Source organism: Phacochoerus africanus, chromosome 9 (genome assembly GCF_016906955.1).
Source record: "Phacochoerus africanus isolate WHEZ1 chromosome 9, ROS_Pafr_v1, whole genome shotgun sequence".
NCBI lineage: Eukaryota > Metazoa > Chordata > Mammalia > Artiodactyla > Suidae > Phacochoerus > Phacochoerus africanus.
This window is the reverse complement of record NC_062552.1, coordinates 68,820,015-68,829,802: the sequence shown is the minus strand read 5'-3', so window position 1 is coordinate 68,829,802 and position 9,788 is coordinate 68,820,015. Positions and strand designations below refer to the sequence as shown.

At 38.3% G+C, this 9,788-nt stretch overlaps 1 protein-coding gene across 1 annotated transcript in view; it reads left to right on the top strand.

Annotated features, from left to right (window-relative positions):
* Positions 1–713: 713 nt before the first annotated feature.
* The window catches only part of ARHGAP5 (Rho GTPase activating protein 5), a 138,360-nt gene continuing 129,285 nt past the window's right edge, over positions 714–9,788 (top strand). Inside the window, exon 1 of the mRNA XM_047795186.1 lies at positions 714–868. The gene's annotated coding sequence lies outside the window, so the exon portion shown is untranslated. The remainder of the gene's footprint in view (positions 869–9,788) is intronic.

Sequence of the window (9,788 nt, the reverse complement as noted above, 5' to 3'; positions counted from 1 at the left end):
AGAGATACGATGTTTGCAAAGAAGGTTCTCTTTCTTCCATTAAAAATACTTGTGTAGATAGCTATAGATGCAGATTTACATATACATAGGTTTGAAAAGAGCATCAACAACTTTTGATAAATTTTATTCTGAAGCATTTCCTATTTTGAGATTTTTTTTCCCCAGACAAGTAAGTCTTTTTATTAAAAAAAAAAAAAAAGAAAGAAATGTGAGTGTTCTTGACTCTAGAAACAAGTATTCAAGACTGACTGATATATTCTCAGTACCCACTTTAGGCTTATTTTTAGAATTCCAAGAATCTGCTTTTTTTCCTCCAAGTTTTATTTAAGAAAATGCAATCTAGTTACTCTTCACATGCTCATAAAGAAAATGGCATTGCTTTATTTTATACACAAGTCAGAGCTCACAATAATGGTAAATCTTGCCGAAGGCCTCAGGGATACTGAACATGAACTTTGGAAGGATTTAGGTTTTTGCTGGTGTCCTTTCTTCCCAGTCTGGGGTTAAGATGAGTCTGGGTCTCTCAAAGTGTTTGCACGAGAGGATGAACTTCAATGTTTGCATCGTTTCCCCTGTTTTACACTCTCCTCGCATAGACCACAGCTGAGAGTTTTAGAGAAAAGGCGCTTTCGGCAAGTGCAAAGTGGTATTGTCATGTTGCTACTGGAGCTGTCTGTGAGAGCCAAGAAAATAGGACAGAATAAAAAGGAAGTAAAATAAGTCATAGTGAAACCCTCTCCCTCAGAGGAAGGAAAGCAAACATTGAAATATTGCTTTTTCCTGGCTGCTTATTAAAGGGGAAATTTGCCTACTGTGCTGGAAGAGTCTTTTATTCATCCTTCTGCTGATGCGGAGCCTCCAACTTGAGGTTTGTTTTTGTATGCATTACCCATTCTGTATCTTAAGGTGAACTGCACCGACAGTGAGTATTGAACAGATTCTGCATTTCTCTGGTTACAAAAGATGTTGATTTGTTTTAATCCTTCAATAATTTAGAGTAGTCCACTTCTCTGAAGCAATTCAATTTAAACTTGTTTGTTGCAAAGTCCATTCAAATTTCTGAAATATATGAAGTCATTATTTATATGAGAGTGGAAGTCTTATTTTTAATATGGATCAGTTTGTTGAAATAAGATGCTATTTGGATGTTTGGAGGAAATTACATAATTTTGTCACTTTCAGAAATGTCTAGGTACAGGATATTGTAAATTAATTAATATAAAAACCTTGAGTTTATATAGAATCGTAAAGCCACGTTATTCAATTAAATACTCCACATTCTATTTTCATAACTCCAAGGTCATTGGTCAAAATTACAATTATATAATTTCTGTTATGATTGTTGGTGATTGGTATAATTTGACTAATTATTGCCTAAACAATGGAAATTGGCTGGTACTCAAACTGCAACAAATGCTTTATTACATGAGAAGAACAAGGAAACTTAATGCTTTTTCCTTTTGTCATTCATTATGCTGGGCTGCAATTAACCATAAATATTGTACTGGGGGGTGTAGAAAGCTTTCCTTATTTTCCAGGATCATCTTTCTTGAATGGGATGGAAGGCAACCCTCCAGAGAAAAATAAATGATCATGTTTAGAGAAACATCACATTGACTGACTAATTGGAGGGATAGTGGAAAGATCCCACAGGAAATGGTTTGAAGCTTGTGACTTTTATAGTCAATGCTCTTCTTAGAGCAAACATTCCTTTTAGTGGCATAAAAATCCATTTAAATTGAAAGTACCATCTGCCCAACCTTCTTATCTGACCACAGGGTCAAAAATAACCATTGCCAGATAAGGAAATAATACAGTGTTTAAATAATAGAATGTCATGAAATAGAACGAACTTGTGTCTAAATAATAAAAGTGAAATCACAAATTCGGGAGCCAGGCCTTTGTGCTTTGGGGAAGCTTAATGTACTGCATAATTTGTGAAATCTTTCTTAGCCTTTTTAACTTTTTCCCATTATTTCTTTGTCTATTTTGACCACAAACTTTGAATAAATTGATAAGAGAACTCATTGTAACTTTCCAAAGGCATGGAGATCTGCGTGAGTACAGATAACACAGAAACCCCACAATTCAGAACAGAAAAGTTAGGAAAGAAGGTAGTGTGCACTGTTTAGCTGTGCACCCTCAGATCTTAGGAATTGCACGGGGTTCTTGGAATTCCTTAGCATCTCTACTGGAGCCAAGGAACCCCCTGATCCCTAGAGGTGAGGAGTGTACTGTTAAAATCCATTCCAAGGAGGTGCTGCTAAGATGTCCCAGGCCCAGAATTAGCAACAAGTTTCTTCCACAAGCCTCCAGGCAATGAATTTTTCACAAAGTTACAGGACCGAGAATTCTTATGGCCACTTCCCCCAAATTCTACATTGAGAGTTGCCCCATTTTCCCCAACCCCTTGCAAGTTGCTTTATAAATGGAATGTGTTCACAGAGGCAGTAATTCTATATCCCTAAATGCTGTACCCTCAGTGTCAGAAAATTCCTACTGAAAATAATAGATTGGAGTTCTCATTGTGGTCCAGCCGAAATGAATCCAACTAGTAACCTTGAAGTTGCAGGTTCCATCCCTGGCCTCGATCAGTGGGTTAAGGATCCAGCATTGCCATGAGCTGTGGTGTAGGTCGCAGACACTGCTTGGATCCCATGTAGCTGTGGCTGTGGCGTAGGCCAGCAGCTGTAGCTCCGATTTGACACCTAGCCTGGGAACCTCCATATGCCACCGGAGCAGCCCTAAAAAGCAGAAAAGAAAAGAAAAGAAAAGAAAAGAGTGGATAGGGCAAATCTTCAATGCTAGTATCACACTCCAGAATTAACAGTATGGCTTCTGAAGTACTGCATGAAACAAATTACCTTTGGTGCAGCAAAAAGTAGCATAAATAAAAAATGCAGACTCCCTATTTAAATCTCAGTTGAATGTTTTATGCTGCTCACCCTAGAGATGGTCTCATTTCCTTGGCAGCTAATGACAGGTAAGCAGAGATGAGCTGACTACTGTGGAGCTAGAGTCTCTGGAAACAAAGGAGGCCTTCTGGAGGGCCATATATCATATGGTTTAAATACGTCAGGCCTGGAACCCAGCTGTGTGAGTTAAATTCTGTTTTTTTAATTAAAAAAAATTTTATTTGGGTTAAGTTCTTATTCTGCCATTATCAGCTATGACTCCTTAAACAAGTTTCTTAACCTCCATGGATCTCAGTTTTCTCATTCGTAAAAATGGAATATTTTACTTACCTCGAAGAACTACTGTTTGGATTAACCAAAATTATTGGTGTTCAACATCTGACAGATTTTAGTGGCCATTATTATTAACTCATTTCATCTACCTTGATATTCCTTCTTCTGGCATTTCAGATACCAAAATTATTGAGGACTATTTAGCCTACCAAAATTCTGAATACCTTAACAACAATTCTAGGAAAATTTATTTATTCTTTAGATACCATATAGAGACACTTCCTACAAAATCCTGCTCTCTGGGTTTTCCTCGGCACTGATAGAATATCCTTAGACCACAATTAGAGCCAAAGTTATTTAAGTGAGCCCGGAACCTCTAAACAATCAGGTAAATGCAAAATTTGAGGCCACGTAACATTCTGGTGATTACGAAGGGCATGGTTAGAGAAGTTTCCAATCCACTGTGGACATATTTGTCTCATTTGTCTTAGTAGAGAGAGCGCTATAGTTTGACCCTCCCCTTTTTGGCTCACAGAAGTGTTTCTTCATTTTAGAAGATTCAGTAAAATGTTAAGGCAGAAGGTGCTTGAGCACCTACATAGTCTAGTGCACCTGATCTTTTATGGTTTGTCAGGGGTTTGGTTCTGGGCTTCATATTTTGGGTTATGTGTGGATTAGAAGTTATTGGCTGGAATTTTTTCTAAGCCAGAAAAAAATAGTTACTTTGTTTTTTTTTAGGTCATAGCATTCATAAATGTTATTAGAGATTAGTATGGAGTAAAAGAAAATGTTTTCCTTAGAATTCTTGACCTAAAAAAGTAACCTTTTCATTTTAACTTCTGAGCTTACCTTGGAATACAAGTAAATAGAGTGTAGGAATATTATACTCCTTAGCTGCAGCAGAAAACATTTTATCTTTCTTGGATGCTGCAAAATCATAAACTGAGGAAGTCAAGTCAATTTATGAACTCTCCAAGATCTTGCTAAGGAAATTGCTATAAAAAGATAGAAAAAGTATATTCATCCTTATGATACATGCAAAATAATCTCAATACACTTCCCTAAGTGCCTTGACTATGCTGTATAGGCTACGTAAGATTATGAATACATTGAGTTTACTTAATATGATGCTTTGGGGAATGTGTTATAATTGAAAGCTTCAGAGATAAAACTAGCATCAATTGAGTTGAAAAGTTCTTTTTTAAATAAGAGCTGTTAAATTATACTGCAAATGCTGGGGAAATATTACACACTATTTAAATGTGAAATTAATGTCTCCCTCAACATTGCTACAAGTAGTGCATCTCAACTTAGTTCATAATTGAATGAATTGTTTCTTTTGTTTGTGATGATCCAGATTTCCCACATAATAATATATCTTTCCCTTGTCTCCTTCTGTAACCAAATTCTGCTGCTAGACTAGGCTTGAACAAGAAAATTAGTGCCTCCTGGGAAAGCATTAATAAGTCATAGAGATGAGAGGAATATTTCAAGGGGAGTAAATATATTCACAATTTTCTGAAAGTGAGCAAGTTTACTCCATGATTTTCCTGAGTTAGAACCAAAGCTCTTTCTCGTGGTCTTCATTCTCTTTTGTAACTTGTGACTTCATTTGTGTTACTCATCTCACTTGTTAGGCTTATCTCCATGGACACTACCCAATAAGCCATACTTTGGACATTTAAAAACAAGATATAAGTCAGCAATTCTCAACCTGTGTTTCTAATATCCAAGGATGTGTTGAGAGAAATTAAGGGGTGTCTTAACTATTTCAAAAAAAGCTTTGGGCTTCAAGATGCTACTGAAAATTAGAATGAAGGATTGTGCAACAGCTTGCTTTCTAAGATTTGAGATACAGTTGACCCTTAGACAAGACAGGGGTTTGGCACTCCATCCTCCACTCAGTGGAAAACCTCCTATAACTTTGCAGTTGACCCTCCATGTCTATGGCTCTATATCCATGGATTCAGCTGTGGATCATTTAGTACTACAGTATTTACTCTTCAAAAAATTCACCATATAAGTGGACTGGCATAGTTCTAACTCATGTTGTTCAAGAGTCTACTGTATATACACTTAAATAATTCTTAGTATACGTAACTAAAGAAATCATTTGCTAAGCAAACACCTGAACGGCATTAAAAATATAACTTGTACTTGCTTCCATTATGGAATGATGGATGAAATGATTCCCGTTCCCTCCCCCCATATCCATGATATTTGGAGGCACAGTGTTGATAGTATAAAATTTATAGAGAAAGTAGACTTTGCATATTACATTTCACCATTGAAATGTCTGGGCTCTAGAGATCATTATCATTTTATTTTAGTCTTTTTTTTTTTTTTTTTTTTAGGGCCACACTTGGGGCATATGGAAGTTCCTAGGCTAGGGGTAGAATCGGAGCTGCAGCCGCCAACCTACACCACAGCTACAACAACGCAGGATCTGAGCCACATCTGTGACCTACATCACAGCTCACCACAGCACCAGATCCTTAACCCACTGAACAAGGCTGGGGATCAAATCTGTCACCTCATGCATGCTGGTTGGGTTCATTAACCTCTAAGGAATGATTCAACTCCCATTATCATTTTAAAACTGGCTTTCTTCAGCCCAATAAAATCATAGATGTGTGATTTTTAGAAACTCTCATTTTATAAATGAGGAAGAAAATGCCCACAACATTCAAAGGAATTGTTCAAGTTTACCCAACTAGTTAGCAACAGAGTTCTACCAAGAACCTAGGCCTCTTCTCACGAGTATTATATTTTCCCCCAATATGCCAGACCACTGTCTCACTGGCATGACTCCATACATTTTAGAATAAAGTGAATGACAAGGCAAGAGAATAGGAAACAGAGAGTTAGAAATTTCGAGTAAGGTATATGACGTTTGTGTCTCAAAATATGATCTGATGATCACCTATATTAATACCTTGGATGCCTATTTAAAGTGTAGATTGCTGGATGCTAACCCACACCTACTGAATTTTAATCTTGCAAGGGTATAACCCAGGGATATGCATTTTAAACAAGCTCTCGGGGAGTTCCCTTTGTGGCACAGCTGAAACGAATCCAACTAGGAAGCATGAGGTTGCAGGTTCGATCCCTGGCCTTGCTCAGTGGTTTAAGGATCCAGCGTTGCCATGAGCTGTGGTGTAGGCTGCAGACATGGCTTGGATCCGGCGTTGCTGTGGCCCTGGCATAGGCTGGCAGCTGTAACTCCAATTAGACCCCTAGCCTGGGAACCTCCATATGCCACCAGTGCAGTCCTAAAAAGACAAAAATAAATAAATAAATAAATAAACAAGCTCTCAAGGTAATTTTTCCTTACACTAATGATAGCCTACTTGTTTCACTAGAATGTTATTTAAAATGTTCTAAACTGACATAATAATATAATAGATTCCCCCTTGAGAAATATGTAAAATTTTGCAGTGGATTCTAAGGAATGGTGCAGAAGAGATTTGGGGTGAAAGGGAAGGGCCTTGAATTTGGATTTAGGCTCTACCATCTTGCTATGTGGGCCTGGGCAAGACACTTAACTCCCTGAGTCTCCAATTTTTCCTCTTTAAAATAAGAATAATGCTCCCCTTGCAGGATTGCTGAGAGATGATGGATGTAAAACACCTGGCAGGCACTGGGCCTAGCATAGGAGAGACATGCAACTATTAATTACTGCCATTACCTAAGCTAATATAACTATTATTTTCCATGCTTCTTCTTTTACCATATAAAGTAGAAATACACTGAATTCAACATTGTTTCAGACCTCGCTGTGGATTAGTTCTGTCCTTTGCTCCTGCTCCTGTCCCCTGTGGCTTCCTGCCTACCCCTTGGCCATTTCATTGTTCATTAGTCACCTCTACCAGGAGGAAAAGAAATTCAATTCAAAACATTTATTTTCTTCATATGTTACTACTTTTCCTAAAACGTTTGGTCTGAAGGAAAGAGGCTGAATCACTGGCCAAAATAATATTTTTCAGTTTTTTGAGAGTTTAACTTATCCATATTTTAGATAGTTTCTGTTCCTGATCTTATAATGGATAAGTGGTAGTCATCTACTTGACATGGCTACATTTGAAAACAGTGCTTTTATTCAACATTGCACAATAAAGGGATATTTCTAAATGAACCATTTGAATCTTGTTTCCTTCCTTTCTTTTTAGGGAAACTGAGAAGATTTGGTTTAGTGAAACTCATTAAGTTCCTACAGAGATGGAACCCGAGTATGAAGTAGGTCAAATTCAATCCCCTAGTCATGTCCTTCAGGCCTTGCTGATGTGAATTTCTAGCCTTGCAGAGGTGGACTGCATGTAGATGGATTCCTAGATCACAGAGCTGCTCATTACAGCTCATACCTAATGAGAAGGTGACTGCACAGGGCCTGCAGCCAGGAGTCTAGATTCCCATGTAAAATGCCCTCGGTTCCTTCAGATCTTCAGGTTTTTCCTCAAGAAAAGTTCTTGGTGTTAGGCATTTGTTGGTTGGAAAGGAGAGTCACAATCTTAGCTGTAAGAACTGTGAGACTCCAGAGGTAGTAACAAGCCAAAGCATCACACAAAGGTGAGTGTAGCAATAGGGAGAATTTTTCTTAAACTTCTGGGGTGTAGTCAGACTCTGGGAGGAGGGTAGGTGTGGGGTGTGGCTATCTGGAGGCTTGGTCTTTTCCTTCACCCTACTCTTCACCTACTGCCAGTCCTGGGTCCTGACAGGGTGTTTTGTACTGGCCTTCAAGTGGGTGTATGATGTGTTTTAGATGCGTGGCATGAGTGGTCCACCAGAATAGTGTCTTCCTGTTTTTGACTGCTTTTTTTCACTGCTCTAATCCTAGAACCAAGTCTGGCATAGAGTAGGCACTCAATAAATATTAGTGAAATAAATGTGTGGTTTAATTACCAGGGTTAATAAATGTTGAAGAAAAAGAAGACTAGGGAGAAAAATAATGAAAGAGGGAAATTATGAGATGATAATTGGCTTGGTTGTGTCAATCTGGTCATCTAAAGGGTTTCCTTTTCAGAAAAAAGAAGATACTTCTTTGGTCAAAGGCCTGTGAGATTCATACACTGCTAGACCCTCCAAAGTTTTAGGGTCTTTCTGTTACAGTATTAATGCTGTTGCTTGGTTAGATTAGAAACAAAGTAATAGTGATGATGGATAACAACAGCAGCAGCAGCTAGCATTTATATAACACTTACATCAGGTGGATTATCTTTTCCAATCCATTTGTAAACTTCATGAATGATAATACAAGTATAATGGTACTTAATTATAGCAGTGTGAAAGCTTAGTATAATATGGTATCAAGGCCGTTTAGTCACTGGAATGCAATGTTACAAACAGGTCCTCAGGGCAACGGTCTAGCCTGGTTTCTCTAAAGAGACTCTGTGTGTGTGTGTGTGTGTGTGCACGCGCGCACGCGTGCGTGCATGTGCATGCACATGCATCTAAAAGTACAAAGCCTACTCAAAATCATTGCAGTAATAACCTTGATTCTAGAAGTTGGTTTGCTAGGTAAATCTAAGTATAATTTTTGCCTTAATACTACATTCTTTCATTCAGAGCATAGTTTTCTGGGAAGTTTCCAAAGCTGCAAATGCAAATGATAGATGCATCTCTAGAAATTTCCCTTTTAGGTGAATGGCAGTATGCCCACAAATGTGATATCTAGAGAGCATACTTTTAAAAGGAGCACCTAACTAGGTCTGTACTTAATAGATCTGCTGTCTGATCTTTACTTTGTCATCTTTGTTTGCTGCTTTAACACTTTGACTCTCCAAGGCACTTTATTTAAATTAAGTGAAGGCAAACCAGAATGAATGGAACCATTAAATAGATTGTAATGTCCTTGAGTGTGTCCTCCATGAAAGGCCTTAGGCTTTGGAGGAAGACAGGCTGGGGTGGTTTGGATTCCAGCTCTGCCAGTGATCACCTGTGTGACCTTAGATACCTTTCTTAATAATCAGATTTCTCTTCCACAAGTAAAGAAAGAAATAAGCTCTGAAGGTTATTGTGAGGACCGCATGGATGATATATGTAAAAAGGCTTAGCACAATAACGTGGCCTGTGTAAGCTACATACATACTTGCTTCCTTCATCACTTGCTCTTATTAACCCCTTCAGCATCCTACACAGTGTGGGCTGCTTGGGTACTTGGACATCCACAGAACTAGAATAAATTAAAAAACAAAAAAAAAAAACAAAAAGCAGTATTTCCTACTGTGTCTTTCGTCTTTCCTTTCACATGGAACACTTCACTACTGACCCTTTTGGTCACCAAATAATGTGGTTTTTCCCCACAACAAGCAATTCTTTATGACGCCAGCTGGGAATCATATAGTTGACTCAGTTCTGGCACTAACCTCTTAGAGATCCCATAGGTTAAGGGCTCAGTCCCACCAGACAGCTCCTGTCTCACTTCAGATGCCAGTTGCAAGGAGCAGGTCCCCAACTTCTGTCCGACTTGGTATGAATCAGAGGTTCCCACTACCCCCAGTTTGGCTTCGATTAATTTGCTAGAGTGGGTCCAGAATGACTTACATTTACCATTTTATTAAAGGATGCAGATGAACAGCAGGTGAAGAGATACATAGGGTATGG